General features: G+C 40.0%; 1 protein-coding gene across 3 annotated transcripts in view; it reads right to left on the bottom strand.

Moving 5' to 3' along the window:
* The window catches only part of mafa (MAF bZIP transcription factor a), a 139,263-nt gene that overhangs the window by 51,919 nt on the left and 65,228 nt on the right, over window positions 1-22,116 (bottom strand). For 2 of the 3 annotated variants that reach the window (XR_014277988.1, XM_082541894.1), the window contains one exon: window positions 11,611-20,668. The exons of the other annotated variant lie outside the window; for it this stretch is intronic. The gene's annotated coding sequence lies outside the window, so the exon portion shown is untranslated. Of the gene's footprint in view, window positions 1-11,610; window positions 20,669-22,116 lie in introns of those variants that run through there. 3 annotated transcript variants of the gene reach the window in all.

Here is a 22,116-nt window from a genome sequence, read left to right as displayed (position 1 = left end):
CTTCAATCTGTTCTCTGTTCTTACAGCTGTTAACAACTATGTCTGATCCCAAAGTACAGATGGTAGTGTCTCCCTGTCTGTTTTTTTTTCTTCAGTTTTATAACCATTTGTTACAGGGAAGCATTTGTGAGTTGTAACTGTAATCAATTTCTTATTCGCTGTATGTTAGTTTATCTTTTTTAGGTTTACTTTTTAAAATTTGTTGTTCAATAAACTTTATATGTATTGTAAACTCTAAACAGTTTTATAGTCAGCAGCTTTGAAACCAAACCTCAGGAAGCTTTTCTCCAAGTTTCTTTATTTAGTTTATTAGAAGAATGAAAAAAATAAAATGTAATTGTCTTATCTTCAAGTCAATCTCTTGATGCTGACTTGTTGATCACTTTAAAAATAGATTGGCATGGCCACTGCAAGAAAAGAAATGAGAGAAGTTGCAAAAAAACCAAAAAACACGTGAATAGGAAGGAAGGGTGGAGAAACTGAAAACAAATGAGATGGAGTTGCATAGAGAGATCAAGTTAGAGACAGGGAGAGCTAGAGGGATACAGGCAGTGTTCTAATGACTTCACACCCCATTAGCCACTTAGTCTGATGCGTCACACCTCATTATGCTGCTCAAGCAGCAGTGCATGAACGCGTGAAACCGTCCACTCAGCCAGACCTGTCCACCCACTCCAAACACTCACTCACTTACAGCAATTAGTGTTTGTGTATGTGTGTGTTTCTCTGTTGCTCTTATGAGCGCGTGTATGTGTAAAGGTAAAATCCAACTGTCCTGCCAGTTTGCGAAAAGAAGTGGTTAAAACTGCTTGTTTAGAGCCCAAGAAAGACTTTCTCAAATCAGATGCAGGGGCTCCCACTATGCTGTATTTCAGCCCAAGTTCACCATGGCTACCCCAGAGCTCAACCGGGAAATGCTGCGAACAAGCTGAGCCGCGCTTGCTTTGTCAGCCGCACAAGAGAGCAGGACTGAGTAGCGTGCTCCAGAGGACTCTCCTTAATCACACTCGCACATGCACACACTCTTGCACTATGATGACCATGTACGCACACAAACACACAAGGATAAGGAGATAGAGAAAAGAGCGGTCCCCATGCCATTCCCTGCACGGACAGCCCCAGTTGGCAGATTGTGAAGTGTTCCTCTCCAGGACAAGGCCTGCTAACTCAAATCCCTGGCTAGCGGCCACGCTCCTCTCTATTACAAACACTGGACCCATTTATCCCGGTGTCCCCCCCTCCCCTCTCCAGTCACACTCCCACCCCAGGGGCGATCCCATATAATGGATCTGGACCCACTGTAACTGACATCTCTATTCAGCTAATGTTTATTGTTTTGCTCTGCTTGATTTGTTGATATTCAACAAAAATGAACAGCACAGAAGGAAAAACCAAAGTGAGCAAATAATGAGGGTATTATTATCCCAAGCTTTGTATAATTCATGAGTTCCAGACAAATATTTCATATTTAATTTGAGTAGCCTCTTGTTTGAAGCCAAGTTAGACTGTGTTAATTACTGGGAGATGAAGGAGCCTTAAATGATCTGTTCGTTCCACTTTACATCTCATTGTCTGTCTTGGACACTTTTTGTCCTCTGCCAAATCTTAACTGCACATTCATATCGTCTGTTCTTTGCATTCCATTAATGTAGGAATTTGATACTTAAGAACTCTTCTGCTCTCTCTCACCTGTTCCTGTCAGGCCTTTCTCCAAGGTGACTTTCTGCAGTTTTGTTCAGGGTTTTTTTCTTATTTTTTAAAAAAACAAAAAGGTTACGTAGCTGTGTCTTCATTCCTCGAGATGCGTGTTTGTCCAAAAAAGCTGACAAACTATGACGAAAGTAAGGATGCTTTAAGAGTTAAGGGCATTTTAGGCCATATTAACAGAATGTAAACATTCCCTTATAAAATATGCATTGTTTTTAGTGTTTAATAGCAACCACAGACACAGATTGACTTGACTAAGTGATTTATAAATGGGTATGCCCGTCATCATCCTGAAAAAAGATGCAGGTTTCCTTTTGCATCATACATCACCTTGATATTCATCTCACTGTGTAAGCACTTACTTTCTACTTGTTTTATGTAATGATTACTCAAAACAATAATGCGAATGTTTTTTGGTTGCATTTGCTGATCAAAGTTTTGATATATTCTTCTTTTTTTGGTGTATTCCTTGCTTTAACAATTAAACGCTTTGCTTAACTGCATATTTCAGCATGAATAGGTTTTGTTTCAAGACAAAGAAAAAAACCACCAGCTTCTCAATCTGAATTAACAGTAAACAGACTTATGCAACACACTGAAATGCTTTTATTTAATATTTTATTTAGTGTTTGTTTTAATTCTGCCTTCCTTAAAAATCTGGTTTTCCTCACTGCAACGACGCCTGTGCCCTGACCTTCAGCAGCACACCGAGAGATAATGTAATCATGGTCAGGGAGTCGCTGCTGTCAAACACATCTCCTGCATGTGATGAACGCATGCTGTGTGAGAATGTCAAACATCACACACCTGAGCACCTGTCTGTTCATGTCTCCAGCCCCACCTCACCCCGGTCACACAAGATGAGCAAGGGAAAGGACAAAAACCATGGGAGTGGTTGTGGAGAAATAAAAGAGGATAATTCATCTTGTGTATTGAAAGGAGGAAGGATCCCTGCACGTAGTAAATTATGACTCAATTACTGCCCTATTAATTTTCTAAAGCACGGGTTTAATTAAAGATTTTTTTTTTTATCAGTGTGTGATTCACATGGTGGGGTACATAGGTATTATAATTTGTTTGTAATCAAGGCTAGCTGACTGGCAGCTGTGACAGTTGGCACAGCTTGGAGTGTGTTGGCCCCTGCAGTGTTCTGTTACTGGGTCACTGAGGCACTGTGTGCTGCAGACAGGGGGTGGCCTTTAGTGTCAGTCTTCTGTGACCTCCCGCTTGCATCCTCCACTCTCTTCAGCCTCTTCATCTTTATGTGCTATCCACTGAGATAAAATAGGGATAACGCAGATCAGCTGGCATGGAAAACATGTCTCACCTGCTGGGACGAGAGATTAGAGGGAGTGGATTCTCATGGATATATGTCGATTGTTGCACGTGTATATGAGGTTTATGGTTTCAAACGTGGTAAGTATCAGCCTCTGTCACTTCCAGACATCCTTAACAGAGGCAGGCTGTGACTTTTTAACCGCTGAACTTAACCTTCACCGCTGGGAGGAAACAATCAGCGCACAATTGATGAACATGCCCTTGCCCAACAGCGATGATTTCAGAATAAATATTACACTTTATTTTGAAGACACAAGCATATGTGTTAGGGTTGATAATGCACTATGGTCAGATGTGCTCATTATCTCTCACACTTCATTATTCCCTCCACTGCCTCCGTTCGCTGACCCCAAACCTGCAACCCCCATCTACTCTCCTCTCTCATTCACTCTGCTTTAGTTCCTTTTTTCTCTCCTACTCCCTCTTCTCTTTTGGACTGAGGTACGGGTGAGATCATAATTATGTTTTGACACATGGCGTTAGCCCCCAGAGCGCTAGGATTTTAACTCAAAGTGGGAGTTGTCAGTGCGACAGCCCTTGCTGCTCTTAATTGGAGGGGAGGGCCAAGAGGCCCGCCCACAGACCAGGGTGGCAGTTTTAATGAGGTTATGTTCATACAGGAAGTCGGAGTTGTGACAGGAGGAAACTATCATTGGCCTGTTAAAGAGAGCAGCTGACATCTCAAAGCCTACTGTGTTTGTCAGTGAGAGGGGAAAACCTCTCCATTCCTCTCTCTACATGTGGAAACAGGCAATTAAAACAGAAATGAAGAATTAAAAAAAAAAAAGCAAACATCCAGGGCACCAACACAAACTTGACTGCATCGCCAATAAACACAAATCAGACGAAGAAAAGCTGCTGATAGAATAATAATTGCTAAATAAATTACTTAATAACCCTCCGTGGACTCACTTCAGTAGGACTCACTTGAAAATGAGCAAATTGCAGCAACTAAATGGCAATTAACACAAGTCAGCAAGATTATGAGTGCTTTTGTGTCTTTTATTTGTGCATGTATACACATATAAATTATGAAAATGTATACTCAGATGTGTTGGGTGACTTTTCTCTTATGTTCTTCAGTCTTACAGTAGCTTGGGTTTCAGAAAGAAAATTGGGAGAGAAGCAGTTAAAAGTGAAGCCTCTGACTTTTCTGGCCAAAACACTGGCCTTAGTGTTCTCCAGGTGCACCCTGCTGAGGAAGGGTCCTGTTGCCAGAGTAATGTGGCTGTTGGTATTCTGCCCTTACAAACAGGCAGTGCACAACCTTTGATCTGCGCCACCCTCAAAGTGAGTTCCCTCTTCAGCTCAAAGTCCATTTACAAAATGTATTCCATTCTTTCTCTCTGTATAAGCAAATCCAAAATATTTGTTCAACATTTCATTTCAAACAGACATTTATTTGGAATGAGAGCTGTGTTTGTTTTCCTAAGTAGTTTTTGAACAGGTTAGAGTTTCACCAAGGCATTGAAGCACACACACGATGCGTGTCAGCATGTAACCTAACAGAGACCGTAGCCATTTCCGCTCACTGTGTCCGTCCACAGACCTTTGCACGCCTTAGGTGCAAAAGTTTGTTTTTAGTCAAGGCAAGCGTTGCAGGCCAGGAATTTTGTGGAGCCCAGAAAGGAGTTTTTACAATGTTAAAAAAAAAGTTTAAAAAATAAAGTTAAACAGGCTTTATTTTGCAAAATGTTTCACATTTTTGGTCCTTTGTTGGGTTTAGTCCAGTTGTGAATGCTAAGGGAGAGAGATCCCTCGCCTCTTGAGCTGTGCAAGACATAATAAATGGCTTTATTAATGAAGACATTTGAAAATAACATTTGCAAATTTGTGTGTACACATGTAGAGGTGGTGCCAGCTGGCATGGTTTTGACATATCACATGCTATGGTTTGCTTCCCCTGAATCTTATAGCATGAACTTAATAGACTCTCTTTGTCCACCGTGACAATAGGTGGCTTTGAACAATTAGAGAGGACTCCTTCCTGCTATACTAGAGATAAACATCACCTGCTGGCTGTATAGATTGGAACAGACTCTCCAAGGTTGTCTGGAGGTCTTTTACTGTTTGGCTGCTCATTCACAGAGCTTGCTTCTCTAAGGAGTAGTAAAGGAACATTGGGGGGGGGGGGGAGAGATCTGTCATGACCTTGTGTGGCCTGGGTCATGAGGAGAGAAAGGTGGGGATGATGTAAAGCATTTGGTCCAGAACAGAAAAAGACAAGGTCATTGTGTTTTTCAGTGGGCTTTACAAGGTTGCTTAGTTAGTTGATATGGGCCACAGCAAATGGGCTTATCAATAGATGTGGACACCAAGGTGAGAAGGGGCAAGGTCCCATTTTAATCCAATCTGACTTTAATGCTTTGGCGAACATGATTTTTTACCGTGTTGTACATCAACGACTTTGCTGAGTTTTTTCCGGACTTCTAAGATCTCACAAGTACACCGAGTGGCTAAAACACTCAGGGACACATTTTCCAATGATACTGGAGCAGTTTGTGGCTACTCTTCTGTTTTCAGCTTAAGCTACACAGACTGTGTAGATGTGACTGTTGAGGTGAAACTGCTACTGGAGTAAGAGGCATATATAGCGCTTGAGGTGAAGGGTATTTATAAAATGAATGTGTGCGAGCTTGTGAAGCTTTGGCTCAGAGCTAAGTCATCCCACCTACGAGACACCCATCAGAGTTCTGTGATCAGGTCTGACTGTAATCTTACCACAACTTCAGCTCACTGTGCTTAGATTCACCCCCGGATGATTGTCATGAGTTTCGGTCGAGAGCATTCTTGCCTAACTGCTGATGTTCTGCTGCTAGATCGTGAGAACTGACACGCTGATGTTTTACTTCCTCCGTGTGTCGAAGATGGAAACAAATGTACTAGAAAAATGAACATGCACGTTCGCCAAAAACGTGGAAAGTTCTGACCACATAATTTATTTCGTAACAGGTGAAAATGAAGACGCTCGTCTTTTTTTCTTCTTCTTCAGTGTATTTTAATTCCGGTTTGTCAAGATCAGGAAGCGGTTAAAAAGGTCATACACATCATCAAATTGGACTAAATGTCACCAAGAATTAAGGTTGGATCACTGAAGATTCATTAGTCTCAAGATTTCCAGTAAATTCTTTTGTCACTCTGTTGCACAATCATGTTGTATCATATAGTCTTTGTGAGTCTCTACAGTGATCACCTCTGGTTAAAGCAAGAATTCTAAATGCTCTGAGGTCCACTTAGCCGGGCTTCTCTAACATTAATAATGCAGAACATTTTCCTAATGAGGGAACATATTTTTTCTTTTCCATTTTTTTTTCTTTTAACATGTTGGATAACTGTGTTAATCAAGGCTTTACTTTCAGATTTCCTCTCTAATGGCATATCCAGTGAAGGGAAAAGGTCATGGTGGTAATAGACTGATCTGTCGTCCTCAGGGAGATTCTCCCTCTCTCTCTTTTTTTCTTCCTTTCTTTCTTCTCTCTTTCCTCTACACCTCGCTGTTTCTGCTCAGCCTCGAACAGGCAGTCTGAGTCGCAGACATCCTCATCTGCCTCCCGCTGCGCTCAGCCCAGGATTTCAATCAGAGGGCCAAATGAAATTATTAAGAGGTGTTAAACTTATTAATCATTAAATTAGCTAAATGATCCTCCAAGTACAGCCCAGATGAATGACGTGCCATTCTCTAATGCAATTTGCCTCTCCACCTTTCCAGCAGGTGAAGGTCACGAGAGGGCTCGGAGCATACCAGTTGATGGTTTTATTATTTTGTTCGTTTACTTTTCATGTTTAATCACTTTCTTTCTTCGGGTCAACTTCAAACAATTCACTGAACCTGAATATGAAAAAATATAACGCGAAGCAAGCGTGAAAAATACGAGCGGTTAAAACTGCTATTAACTTTAAAATATACTCTGTTTCAAAATGCAGAGGCTAACTTGAAGAAGAAAGACATTAGACTTATGTACACCTGACACTTCCTGTCATCATTTCCTTTTTGATGATAGGCACGTATCTAAGTGCTCTGAAGTTTCATTTCATATCCGTTATCTCGATGTGATTGGTGGGAAAGTAGGTGAGCATATGCGAAACACACCTCCTACGTAACACTTGAGCTTTCTGTGTTAGTATGCAATGACATTTTGTTGATATCGTGTATAAACACCCCATGTCAATATGAATACAGATGGCTGATTCACCTTTCAAGAACCCCCAGTGTCACCATGTGGTGAAGTAGCCTTAAGTGGTTTAGATGTAATAATGAAACATTTTAGCATTCATGCGCAAAAAAGATCCAGTAAGACAAGCATTTAAAAAAAAATAATTTTGATAATTATGCCGTGTGGTGGAGTTTTTTCTCCTTTCGCCCCTATTTGTTTTTCTTTTTTCTTCATAGCAGAAGGATTCAGAGTGTGACAGTTCTAAGTAATAACAAAAGTTGATACTTATGCTAGAAAAGATTTTTAAAATTGAGACTAACATTTTCAGCATTGATCTAATAAGTAATCAAATTATTTATTCATGTAAAATCCAGACAAAGTAGAGAAAGTTTGCATTCTGATATTTTCTCATTTTCTTTGATTTACTCATTGCTTGCATAATTGTTTATGCCTACCCACAAATGACTCATCTTACCTTTACCTTTCATTTCTATGCAGCATGCAATATGCTTTATCTGTATGTCTGTGTGTCTGTATGCGTGTGTGACATATACCCCCAGTAGTGCAGATTTACAGCCCCGAGGGATTTAAATATCATTTTAATTAATCTGCTCACCTGAATTTAATGAGACATGTCCAAGGGGCTGTGTGCTTGTGTGAATATACTGGATGCATGTGTGTGTCCATATATGACTCTGACTTAAGATGTGCATCTGTATGTTCAAGAATGCATGGCTGTGACTAATGAAGTTCATTGAGGGACTTCAAATAAGCTCCTTCACTTGCTTTCAGAATTTGCATGTACTATTTGTATCTGAAAGTCAAGGATACATTCTGTGTTTACCTTATAATGAGGCTACACCACTTTTATAAATAAAGGACTGTCTAGAAATCAGTTCCATCTGTTATTGATACAAGTATGATTATGTAATTAGTCTGAGATCTATATTGACATTGATTACAGTGCAAACAAGGGATTAGAGCTTTCTGTGTTCTCTGGACAGTTCGGGCAGACATGATCTGGACGTGTTCGACAGGCTGACCAAATGGCCTGTGCAACCTTGACCAAGTTTACATCAATACGTGATTGAACTGAACACAAAGGTTATGGGAAAACGTAGATTTAGAAGTTGCCAAAAGCAAATGTCTTCAAACATCATGTCAATACACACTGAGAATTTGCATAAATGTGTAAATTTGACTAATTAGCTGGTAACACAATTTCACTTCTGTGTGTTGTAATATAGATAACGTATTAGCACTTTGTAGAGATGTAAGGCTCTTAGATTGTCTTTGTTCTACGGAATACTTGAGATAAACAGATTTATTTTAAAATGTAGTTTCTTAACGTTTTAAAGTGAAAAATGAGGGCAAAAATCACTGATGTTGATAAATTAATAACATGATTATTTGAAATGTCAACAGGAGTTATGGAATGATATGACTTTTATCTCTGTCTAGTTGTTGGCAGTTCAACTTTAAATCCTTAAATGCTGTGCAAAAGTCTAGAACCGACCTTCATGCTTTTTTTTCTAGTAAAATGGGAACTAATTCCAATTAAATCCATTATTATGTAATTTTTGAAGCATGTGCAAGCATAAATGGAAATCCAGTGTATAAGGCAGAAACTTTTGACAATTCTACTAAGCTTGAAAGTCAATATTTGCTATGACCACCTTGATTCTTCAACACACCCTATCTTAGGCAAATTTCCTTCTAATTTCTGTAAGCAGTCTTCTGCAATTGTTCTCCAGGCTTTTTGAAGGACATTCAATGCTCTATCAAGACGATTTTACACTGATTCAATAACGTTGAGATCAGAGCTCTGGGGAGGCCAGAAATGTTCCATTATATTCTTTTAAAAACACACTGCACACCATGCTGACATATGCCACATTTTTGGTTAAAACGAGCAAAAATTGCAGGCAGTGCAGGATGTTCCTCCATTTTGAGTGTGTCAGAACGTGGTTGTCAGTGTGAAAGACGACAACAAACATGCAAGCGTGTTGCCAAACATTACACAATAGGTTTGCACAAAAACCCTCCCTCCCTCCCTCGATCACAATTGCCCGTTTCTCTCTGTATTCTGCTTTTGTTTTGTCGCGCCTCATTTGTGATGGTATTTATCTCAGTGAAGAATACAAAAACCTGCTCTTGTCTGAAAGAAGAGTCATTTACAATCATTTACATTAACAAAAAAACTGTATTTTAACATTACAATAACCTCAGACAATAGCATATATCTGCCTTGTTCATTTTGTGCAACAAATGAACAGAGGTACACACGCTTCTATTGTTCTGGTTTAAATGTGCCATAGCATAATCATCTCCCCCTTCACTTCGTGTATTAGATAATGAGAAGATGCTGATAAGTTCCTCAATACAATCTGCTCCCCACTGGCTAATCCACATCATTCAGTATTGTGAGGATCACAATGATAGTTTATTATTGCTCATTCAGGGCTCAACAGTGATTTAAACGTTCGAAATATAGGAACAAACACGCTGTCTCAGATCACTCATCCATTTAAGAGGATGCCAGTTCTGCTTAGTAGCAGCTGTTTGTTGCAATGAGGATGATGATCATTGTTAGCCTCAAAGCTCTACAGTTCATTCGTACCTTTGGAAAAAGAAAACGCGTGTTTATCCAATAAAATGGAAAAATAAATCATAGTAAGGATGCCTGTCCTGCACATATTCAACTTTGGAAGTTTCCAGTGAAACACAGAAAACGAATCAAGAATGGAATTTCAATACAATATAGCTGCAGTAAATGTTCCCTTTTCCCCAGGATCTTATAAAGAGAGGGCATCTTTCTGTTTAGCTCTTCTAACCCTCTGTTGTCAGCCACCTGGAGTATTGAATTTCACTGACACTGGCCCCTAATGAGAAGCAGAACGACACCTTCGTATTATAGCTAGTGCCCTACCTCTCTCCATTTCTATGACTTGCTTTAATAAATTACTGTCCAATAAGATCTTTTATGATCTTGGCATATGTTGCCTTTTATAGGTGAAAATAATTGCGTTCCCAGATCACCCTGTCCATTCTGAACATGAGAATGAGACTAGCGGAGCCTACAAAATGAGATAGTTTCACAGTGTCTGCACAAGTCCTTCTCATTTGGGTCGTTACGCCTCCCCCTCCTTCTTTCTCAGTTTCCTGGCATACCTTCAGAAGCACCAACCCCCCCCCTTCGCCACTCTCAACTCCACTCATGCCTAAAGAGGCCTGCGCTTGCATGCCAACAGGCACTCTTAAACCCACAACACCATCCCCCAATCGACTTCACACACACACACACACACATGCACAGAGTCTTGTTTTTGAGTTCCCACTGAAGTGTGACAGAAGCCACTTGACAGGTGACACACACACTTGATGTTATCGGGTCAGGGCCAGAGATTCAGCCTCTTGAGTGATGAGAGACTGTCACTCGCATTGTTTATCTATGCTACAGGAGGGGAGAGAAAGGAATGACAGAGGGAAAGCGAGTGCTTCTTTCTTTCTTTGCCATATATCACTCGAGGGGAAAAGAGGAGCAAAGAAAAATACAGAACCTTGCTCCCTGCAGAAGACAGTGTGTACATGTGGAATTCCTGACCGAAGCCACCGAATCAAACATCTTTGAAACACTCAAATCTGCAAATATTCTCATGGCCTGTACGGTAGCATGGCCCGTGATTGGGGTTTCTGTGTAAACGGTGCAGAAAAACACGAACCTAGAAGTGCTCTTCAGTCATTTACAGAAATTTGCTGAAGTCAGCTCACAAATTGATTTGGCTTTGTTATTGGCATTGTCAATTGATTACACCTAGGGCGATAATGAAATAACTAATTGAATGTGTCCTCTTGTAAACAATTTGTTGAAACATACAAAGCACAAACTTCCCTTGCTCTGTACAAGAGACTTTTAATTAATTGAAGACTGAGTCTGATAACCTTCACAAAAGTATTAGCCATTCCTTTAGTTTCAGGCAAGGAGTAATCTTAGAATGATGATAATTAAACAGATGCCACAGAACTCACAAATATTTTGGGAATCTCTGCGATATTAAAGTGGCATATAATAGACAGTCTGGTTCACCAAAGCCAAGGTGAAGTGAGAGGTCTCCACTCCGTCTTATACAACTGGGCGCCAGGGGTCAAAGGTCATTGTGTCAATTGCTTTCCTTGTACTCCACCAAAGATATAAAAAAGAGGAAAAATCTAGCAGTTAGGCTCCCTTACAGACCAGGGCTAGCGTTTATCAGGACACAACACCGGATTAATGCGTTTTATAACTAAACTCTGTAATTGTGTTTAGTTTCCCTTCACTGTTTAGTTTTACTTTATCACTCGTACGCAGAAGGATTCAAGAGAGACTTCAGAAGACAGACATGTTTTCTCTTTACAATAATTATTTATTAAATTCAAAATATCTTTAGCACAGGTTAAAAATTAGACACTTCCATCTACTATGAGCGCCTTGGGATTTAACATGGTTCTAACATGGTTGAAAATAAATCCTCTAGAAACAAAAACAATTTTTTATTTTCACTCCTCCCTATTTCTGTTTTCATAAAATGTCACATTAGAGTTGCTAGGGCAGAGGCAAATTTGAAATATAGATTATCATTTTTCATTGGACATTATTATTCTTTTAATATTAGAAAAAAAATATCAAAAACTCTTTCCCTTGCATGTCATGAGTTGGACAATTTGGAGTCAAAATTGCCTGTTGTACCAGCTTTGTAGTTTGTTGTTAATCGGAATTTACAGACATTTACAGAATTGTTATTTCTTTTATAGAAAACAGATTAATGCCTTTTTTTAAAGAGCACACTCTAAAGCTGGTGATAAGACTTTTTTGGTGAAATAACTAAAATTGCACCGCAGTTTCACTACTTTTAAGTAGTTTTGCCACAACACTTGATTTATTGTGGAAGACATTCAGAATATGTCATTAATTATTAAGCGTATGCATGTAAACATGCAGTGGCAATGGAAAAAAGAAACTCAAAAAAAGAAAAGAAAAACAAATCAACAAAAAAGCAAAAGACCTACAAACATGATCTGACTGCTTTCTCCTCAGCTTCTTAGTCCCCATCCCAACTAGACCGCAAACCAGTGATTTATTTTTTTTATTTTTTTTGCCTCAGCCCTACCTTACGAAACATAAAAAAGATAAAAAGTAACATGAGCAGAGCAGTGTAGTAAATGGCAGGCCAATGCATTAGTTATCAGTAAGAAAACATTAACAGCAAAGACATATACTTTTCAGTTATGAAGTTGTTTACAAACCATATCCGTGTTTACAATTTCTTATGATTTTCAGTGTTTGCTTCTTGTCGTCACTACATGCCATATGAGAAGTCGGGATTACAAAAGTACCTGAACAAATTGCTTGTATATTAGCATGCATAGCTGTTTGGTATTTACATCCTATTTACAGACTTGAACTAGGAAGAAAAGACTACAATACATTTTCTTTCATGTGTTTCATTTACATTTCTAGGATGGAGAACAAAAAGCAGCCTCATACCGATTTGAGTACATGGGACATGCACATAAAAGAGAATGTTTGCTCGACTAAACAAGGTGTGTTGTTTTATTCCCCTTCACTGCAAAAGGAATAGCTCAGTTCTGTAACAGGCTTTGTCTCTGACCAGTGCTACCGCATTGCATAACAGAGATCTAGTTTTCCCTTTGTCTGTATTGCGCACTAGTCTCTGAGCACAGGGGGCTTGGAAAGGTTAATTTACGATGTTAACCGTGCCGTGAAGGGAAAAGCAAATAGGAAAGAGCATGCACAGCACCAGAGAAGGACATTAAGCTGTGGCTGCGTCTCTCTCTTTCATGCTTCCTGTATCTGTCCAGTCAGTGACAACAGGAGGGCCTCCTGATTTGTACAAAGACACTGGGCTATCACCATCCATCATTGCGGACATACTGAGATGATCTTATATCAGCGATCAGGCTCTAAGCAGGCACTCGGCATTGACACATTCTTTTTCGAATTGTGCCTTTCATAGCCACAGAAAAATGCCCACATCAGTGTGCTTGGAAATGTAGAAAAAAGGCCTTTAAAATGTTTTATTTAATGGATGTAGTGCAACAAAAATGAGAAGACAGTCGAAGAAGAAGCTGCCACTTACAGTATAGTGCGAATAGAATAAATGACTACAAAATATGTTACACCATATCCAAAAGCAGATTTTGCATTTTTATTGTTATAGTTTTGTCAGTTTTTGTAGAAAGAATGGAAGACATGGATATATTTAGGCTGCAGACAGCATTTGTAATCCAGGGGCTAGTAACCTGCTCATGGGGTGTTGCAGTCATTAAAGATATTGCTCATTTAGTGAGGATAACATCACTATTACGTATCCTCAATTCTCCCAACTGCTACAAGTCCTTTGTCCACCTCGAGCTCATTTACAGTCAACCTCTAATATGGGCAATCAGCAGCACTATACCCTCACTGGGGGTCCATAAACACTTGATTTCACAGAACTGCCTTTGATAAAGGAGGGAGGTGACTGCCAGAGCATGTTAATGTGCTTTCCCATAAAGCTTATCTCTGACTAGGGTCACGGAGGCCAAGTGGCAAGGGGCTGATCGCCATGGCAATAAGACCCTAGAAGCTGTTACTGCAGCTTACGGCCCCTCTGATAATAACAGAGCCAACCAAGGTCTACCTTTGGATAATCAAACCCCTCATCCAGGCCCATGTGGGAAATAATGTGGACATTTACTACGGTACAATTGAAATGAGGGGCGAGCACAAATTAACCTCTGGTAACAGTGAAGGAGCTCATTGTGATAGGAATCATAAATTTTTAATTGTTCACCAGCAGCAGTATTTTAAAAGCATGTAAAAACAAAATGATGAGCTGACCCACACTACTGGAGCACAAACGCAGTTTAAACAAACGCATTCGAGTGAAAAAGAAAATTATTTACCTTTCAAAGTGGCCAGACTTCCGAAATACATATTTTTTCTAGTAATGTTTTTTCCCCCATTAGTACATTAGGCTGCATAATTACGTTTCTTCTATTTTTGTCAGGTATATGTGATGATACTGTATAATTTAGTCGACTAAAGATGGGAGCTTTGAAGAGCACTTTGATAGCATATGGTTATCCCCTGCTGTCTCAGACTCTCTGCTCTGTAGGGGGCCCAGAAGGGATGTATTCATAACTTTCTGGACTTTACAAACTTTTCACTTCTCTAAAACTGAAGGATTACACCCGAATCACAGCAGGGAGAACAGCATGTTATCTCCTCTTGAGCCACTATAATCTCAGTTTTACACCCTAAAGGTAAACCCTTACCCCCCACCCCCCGAAGCAGGATAGAACAAAACAGGGGTAAATTAAATTAGTACTATTACCTTCCTGTCTGACCCTGAATTAGTGTGCACAGACTTCGCACAATCAAAGTAAGCTTGGTACTCTACCAAAAACTGCATTCTGTGTTTTCCATGTGCATTAGCTTCATCAATTGTGTTTCAAAGCAGGCAAATTGGAATCTAGTTAAGCTGTTTTCCCTGCCGTTAATTTTCTCTCTGTTTTCTGGCTCAGGTGTGGGAGACTAAATCAAGCTGTCAGAAACCAGACTGCACAGCTAAACGGTGCAGACTGAAATGCCACCTGTCCACAGCTCCTGGCAATTTATTATTTCCCCATTTATTTGTTTCTATAGTAGCAAACTTGGCTATTTGTAGAAGTCCCTATTGTCTCTCGTTTTTTTGTTTTTAAAAACTCACATTCTGTGTGTTTTGAACCATTGCATCCCACAGACAAAGGTTGTGATTTCCTCCATTATCTAATCAGATGCTAAAGATTTGGTTTACAGCATTTATCAATGGTATTACAATGAGGTCAGCCCAGAGCATTTCTTCCAATTGAGGCATTTTGGTTAATCCGATTTTCTTCACCCCCATCCCCAATCTTCTTGGGAGCTCATCTCATCTCAGCGAGGGGCTTGATGGCTAACTGCCCACCTAGAGCTCAAGCTTATGTGCAGGCCAGAATGAGGTGGCAGTAAGGGCTTTAAAGGCTCTATTATTCATCCCTGCCATTAGCTATGTGGCATAAGGAGGGCTGTTCTGTCTTTCTTGCTGTCTGGTTGTGAGACCAACCTTCATCCACTGTATCCCTACGTCAAAGTCCACACCACTTCATGTGTTACATTTCAAGCATTTTAAGAGTCCTCTCTTAGTTCAAATACACACATGAGTTAGATATTCTGTGAGTAATGTGTTGATGTACCCACAGTATGTTGACCTCATACATGTGAATAATTTTTCAAAAGGCTCAGGTCAGCCTGGAGGTCAGGATTGAAGTAGAGGACTTGACGGGTTGCTTCACTGTAATACTACCACCTTTGACCCCACTCCCACTACCCCATCCCTGTCTAGCTTGAGGTCACTGCTAATCATGACACTCCATCAGACATAGACACAGACAGCCAAAGTGTGTGTTTTTGTGTGTATGAAAAGGAGCTGTGTGTGACAGAAAGAAGAGCAGGGCATGGATATGTATGCTGCTGCATATTTCTGCAGTACAGAGTTGCATGGTGAGAAGAGCTGCTGTCAAGCATGTGTCTGTCATCAAAGTTACTGTATGTAACTTTGATTGCAGTATTACTTAACATAGAAATAGAGGATAGAGGTCATCTGGATAAGTTTATAGTTGTGTAGCTTAATGCTACACAAACACAAAATAAGAATTTAAAATTCACACTGGAAATTGTACTGCCATCCTTCATGATTGGTGGTTACTTAAAGAGCTCCATATACCATGCCACTCTGTTATACAGTGTTAAGTGAGTCTTTTGTAGCTTTTTTGACTAAAAATCATTTTGGGGTCTTACTAGAAAATCTTAGCTTGTCAAATTTATACTCATATTTTCCAATAAATCGCCTTTTAGTCATGCATTTTTTCTATGATACATTTTGCTATTCCCTGTTCAGAACAGTGATCTCTCTCTCTTGTGTGCCAGGGGTGGGGGCAGCTATCACTTGCTACAGCATTGTGTCCTTGGCAGGATTCACATGTATGCGTAGTGTCAATACTTGATGGTTAAGATGCCTGAGGCTTGGGAAGTATCTTTGCTGGCACGATTGTCATAGCAACAACCAATCACTCACAAGGCAAGGTAACAGAACTTTGCTTAGCAGCTGGCATAGGATTAACTAGCTGCCTGTGACAAGCAACTGTCTCACACTCATGGGATAGTTTTATAACGGGATTTGACCTGCCAGCAGCTGTAATGAAGTAGTTGATGTAACATTGCCTTTTCACTATTCTGTATTGAGCATTGGTTGTCCACACAAAAGCTTTACACCATATCTTCAGCCACACATCCAGAAGGCAGACAGACTTGAAATAATCAAACAGGCCCGTTTTATTCAGGTTGTTTTTCCTCTGCAGTGTTCTGTCTATGTGTTTACTCTGTCACTTGGCCCCAGTGTGCATCTGCTTCAATGATCCACAGGCATATGCAGCACACACACACAAGCTAGCCGGTGATGACACTAATCAAGTGTTTAGTCAGGAGGACATGGACTTATTAACCAGTTTAGAGAATGGGCTAGATCATAATCAAATAAAGTAGAGATAAGTTAATAAGGTGAGATCTTATAAAGTAAGCTCTGCGGCATTTATCCTGCCCGAAATGGCTCTAGTATGCTGCTACTCACTGTGACACACAAGCACAGTACATAGTTAAGGGGAACATGTAGCAATCTCTCTTTATCACATGCATTGTTCTTCCCCAACATGGTGCTGTCTTTTATTTTCTAGCCTTGCTCTTTCACTGTTTTTATTAGACATGGGTGAAGCACCTCAGTAGTCCAGTATAAGCCAGACCTCTCTTGGCCTAATCCAAAAATAAGATTGTGGAGCTACTTTATCCTGATACCCCACTGACCACAGAGATGGACTGACCACTTTACCGAAGCTGATCATAATCTGCCCAGGGGCGACAGGGAGAGGAAATAAGTAAATGAAGATACTGTGTTAAAGACATGACTGAAGTAGTTAAGAGGGAGCGTTGTGAAGAAATAGAAGAATTTGGTGTATAAGAAAGGGGTGGGTGAATGGGGGGAGGAGCAAGATGAGAAGAAGACTGATTAAGTGGGGCCCATATGAAGGAGCCAGAGGAGAGAAAGGCAGCGGGCAAGACCCAGTAGGGGGTAAATCCGAATCAGTAGAGCTCTATATCCCTGATATCCCTGCCCCCTCCTCTCCAGCGTATCCATCATGTTAATATACATACAGCGTGGCCCTCTGGGTAATATATCTTTGACCTGTGATTACACTAACAGCTTATTGTTTGCACACTGAACAATCCCATTATGTCGACGATCTGTTTACATACAGCCTTGCTGTTTAGATTAGCTTGCTGTGCGCGTGTGTGTGCGTCTGTCACAAAAAGATCAAGGATGTGCTTCTGTGCTTGTAGGCATTTACACACGTTTTGTGTGTTCAGGTGTATAGCTGTCTATATTGTTCTGGTCCTGTCCAGTTTTATTGCTGGGTGGTGTTTAAACACTGCAATCAAAAACATGGAAAGCACATCTACCTGTCACATACGGCTTCATCTTTGTTTCACTTCTAACAAAGTGGAAAGCCTTGACACTCAGACCACACACAGTCTCATATTTGAATGACATCTTCATCCTTTTCTGTGTTTTAAATCTTCCTTAACTAATCACCACTAAGTCAGAAGTCCAAATTTCAAGTCAGTTTACATGTTGACTGTAAATAGCTTTGGTGTGCTCTGACAATATTTGATTTAAGAAGATTTGCTCACATAAATTGTAAGACCTACTTTGTGTAAGACACACAAATTAGGCAACCACATGTATTCTGCTAAAATTCTATTTTTATGGTGCAGCATTTTGATTTATGTCTTTTATTAATTTTACTCCAAAAGAAAGCACCTGTTTTGCAGAGTTGATGTCGTTTCCTACTTCAACTGCATTTTAGATGGTTGAGAAATTTCTGCAGCTGCATCCAGAAAGAGTACAGATGTAGTGGGCAGGCATTACAGAAGCATAGAGGGTATTGGGTATTTGGCCACAAGGGTGAACATCTGGTGGAGCAGAGGGCCATACTCATTAACACAAAGTTAACCTTAGACAGGACATTAGGTCATGACAGCCCAGAGAGCTGTATGATAGTAATAGATGGGGTCAAGGGGTTATTGAAAATTTTTTAAAAATTGACAAATAAGTGGACCGACCAGTAAAGTATGTCAACATCAGCTTAGTACAACCTTAAATTTTGATCAGAAGCTGTGAAATTACACAAAAAAAGAAAAAAAAAACTCCTTTCAGCCCAGCCTTGTTTCCTTTCCTTCCCCTCCTCTGCTTTGCTCTTGGACTTCTCTGTCAGTGCATACACTCATTGAGACGTGCAAATCCCTTTGACACTGGATGAATAGACAGTTGCTGGCAGGATGCCCTATGCCACTTTGTGCGCAGCCACTTAATTGGAGCGCCCCAGTTTTCCTTCTCTTCTTCTACCCACAATCGCTGTGGCCAGATTCTGTGTGACATCAGCAGGGACAGTATGTGTTCCTTCAGAGAGTTTAAACCTTATCAGAACTGCTGTTTGCTGGAAGACAACATGTCACAGTAGACATCAAACTGTTTCTGTCACCTTACTGTAAATCTCCTGCCATCAAATATGGAGATGTAAAGCTGTCAAAGGGCTTGCATTGGTTTAGAGAGTCAACCCACTCACTACCTGCTCATCCTCTTGTTTGAATAAAGGTCACATTCCATCTACAAATCAACATGCAAAGTACAGCATCTGAGACTATACATACTTGACATAGTGTACATATATACAGCAACATATTCGAGAGGCATTGTGTATGATTGAGCATCTCTATGCATGCGTCATATGTGTGTACTTGTTGGGCATTGGTTTGGTTTCTCCCATTGCCATATAGATCCATCCAAAGCATTTAATGCTGAACTCTCCTCGTGAGGCTCTAGAGGGACATGCAGCAGAAACGTGGGGTAGTAGAGGGGGGTCAGTGTGAAGACATGGATTTCTTGATGCACAGCAGAACACTGAGAGGTAGAGGATGCACAACGGTGGAGATGAGGTCTTCAACAAGCTAGAAATTATCCCTGTTGTCCATGCAAAAGGATTTCTGTCTTCACCAGTGAGGGCCTAATCCTTGAGGTCATCTCTTCATTGGCTTGGTACGATGTCAGTCAGTCCTTTTGGTTAGCTTCATAGTCCACTGAAGGCAGAGGCCAGAATCCTCATTTCTACATTGCAGTTACTGAGGTCTTCTTTTGCCCCTGTGTAGGCTCAGGACTGGAGCACAGTTTCAAACCATGCAAAGAAAAAAACGTGTCCCTCTCAGGCTAACAGCAGCTTTGCTACAACAGTTACGAAGTGGGCATGAGAGGGCAGGGCAGTTGTTGTAGTAGAAAATAATAAATAAGAAGACAATGGGAGAAATCTGTAAATTATATATAAAAAAAAACAAAAAGAAAAAAAAAAGTACATCAAATATTAAACCTAATACTTAGAGGTGCTATGTTAGAATCATGGCTTTGGGAAATTGCCTGCTTCTTCTGTTCAATTTGCCTGTTTCCCAATGGAATTCACTGATGATAGCAAAGGAGTTTCTGTTGTATAATCATTGTAATGTGGCCGGATAAATTTGATCTATTCAGACAGTATCCAGGTATCTGAGACTAAATCACTGGCCATCAGAAAATATCTTCAGCTATTTTAAACTTTCAAAAATGTTGTCTGAAATATCCACATACTGAGATTTGTGATCTAAGAGCGTGGTAAATATACACTAAAGTCTGATCCATGCGGTTGTCTTCATTTGTCTCTATTTACACGTACTAGTGTGGATACTGGAGAGGAAGACTAGGCTGAGAATAAGAACAATTGTAAGTACAGTTTTTACAATTAAATTAACTTCAAAGACTAGAGAAGCAATATCTGAAATGATAGCTACATTGGCTCTGAATAGGTAAGAATACTGATTTTATATGGAAAATATTGAACCATGGGTATTCTATTCACAGTAATGAAGGTTTATGAATTTGGTGAGAGCAACTGGGTACGTTTCCTATATTAGGAATAAGAATAGGGTTTTTATTGTGATCTATTTACAGAAGCATGCATCAGTGATCTTCCCATCGAAGAGAATCAACCATCTCCTGATTATGAGTCTCTGTGATTTTTATTTTTGTTTTATTTTATTTTATTTCTTTTTTATTTTTGTGGTTTTGTAGAAAAAAGCTGGAGGTAAAATATTGGGAAAGGAAACAGGGGTAGTAAGAGGCTTTTCAAGAATCGCTGTAGAGATTTTGAAGAATTCCAGCGGGCCTTGTTTGTTGTTCTTCGGGAAATAATTTTGAATGTTGTGCTTTGTAGGTGTCTCGGTGCAATTGGTCAGTCGCTTTGATGTCATCACTGCTCAGTCATTAGGTTATCTGTTAATGGAGAGAGACAGAAAGAGAAAGGGGGGAGGAGGGGTTGGACAAGAAAGGAAGACAAGAATTAAAGTGGGAGTCATACTGCAATTGACTAGTGTTGCTTTTCCATGTACGCCGTGAACACACGCACGCACACATACAAACACACACTCACAGTTGTGTTTTCATATCTTTGTGGTGACATCTAAGCGACATAATGCTTTCCCTAGTTGCTCACCATTACCCTAACCATCAAAAATGAATGCCTAACCGTAACCCTTACCCTAAACCTACCCATAACTTAATTATAACTCTGACACTAAAACCACATTTTGAGTCTCAAAAATGCCTTCAAACTCGTGTGGACAGGCATTTTGTTCCCATAAGGGCTGTTGGTCCCCACAAGTATAGTAAACTTTTTGGTCCCCACAAAGATATGTAAACACACACACACACACACACACACACACACACACACACCCACACACACACACACAAAGTACACCTCAAGACTGTGAGTGAAGTCCACATTGTGAGCAATACAGGACCCTTGTCTGAACTGTGCGTGCTTGTCCAGGGTTTATTGTGACACACAGTAAGCAACAGTCACTGCACTTGAAGTGTGGGATGGGCTCTGCTGTCACTGGTCCCAGTGTAAAAACAAAGGCAGAATGACCACCCTGTGAGTGTACATGGAAAGCCCACTTGGCTGAGATTCAGAGTGACAGTGGCGTCAGCATGGGGGGGTGACTCTATAATCAGCTTCAATTAAGGCCAAGGAGAGATGAGGCAATTCACTAACAACATGGGTGAGTCTAATTTAATTCTATTAAAAATATTATTTAGTCTGGTTGTGATTTACCATTTTGAACCATAAACATTTTTTTTACACATTTTCTTTATTGTGTTGTGTGTTTCTAAAAAGTTTCGGGAGACCTTCCAGCATCTTGTGCACTGTGAAAGAATGATTCATGTGGCCAGAGGGAGGTCTTTGTGGGTGGGCCATTAGACACAGAGACTATAGTGGAATTCAGCTGCTATCTACTGGAGATCCAATTACATGACCCTACTGTAAAGGTACTGCCTGCACCCATTATAAATCACCATAAACAAAGTATTGGCATTGCTTTGCATACCATCACAGCTCCACTGATGCTGGTAGAATCTATACATTTTTTATGTCATTGTATTTACATTGTATCCATTTGTGGAAAATGTTTTTACTTTTATCTATTTATATTTTGTTTAATTTTGCCTAACATGATTCCTAAGGACATGATGAGTGATGGTAAAATACACTTAAGAATATGATTTATGATTATGATTTCTAGTAGTTTTCCATTATTATAATCAAGTATTTTAGATTTTGCTGTTATTTGTAGTTGCATATAAATACATGTACACAGTCTAGCTTCATCAGTGGTGCCTCTTCGTGCGTTTGCCTTCGGTTAGTTACGGCACAAATC

This window comes from Aulonocara stuartgranti, assembly GCF_965226115.1.
Source record: "Aulonocara stuartgranti genome assembly, chromosome: 1".
NCBI lineage: Eukaryota > Metazoa > Chordata > Actinopteri > Cichliformes > Cichlidae > Aulonocara > Aulonocara stuartgranti.
Note: the sequence above shows the minus strand (reverse complement) of the source record. Positions and strands in the feature narration are given on the sequence as shown.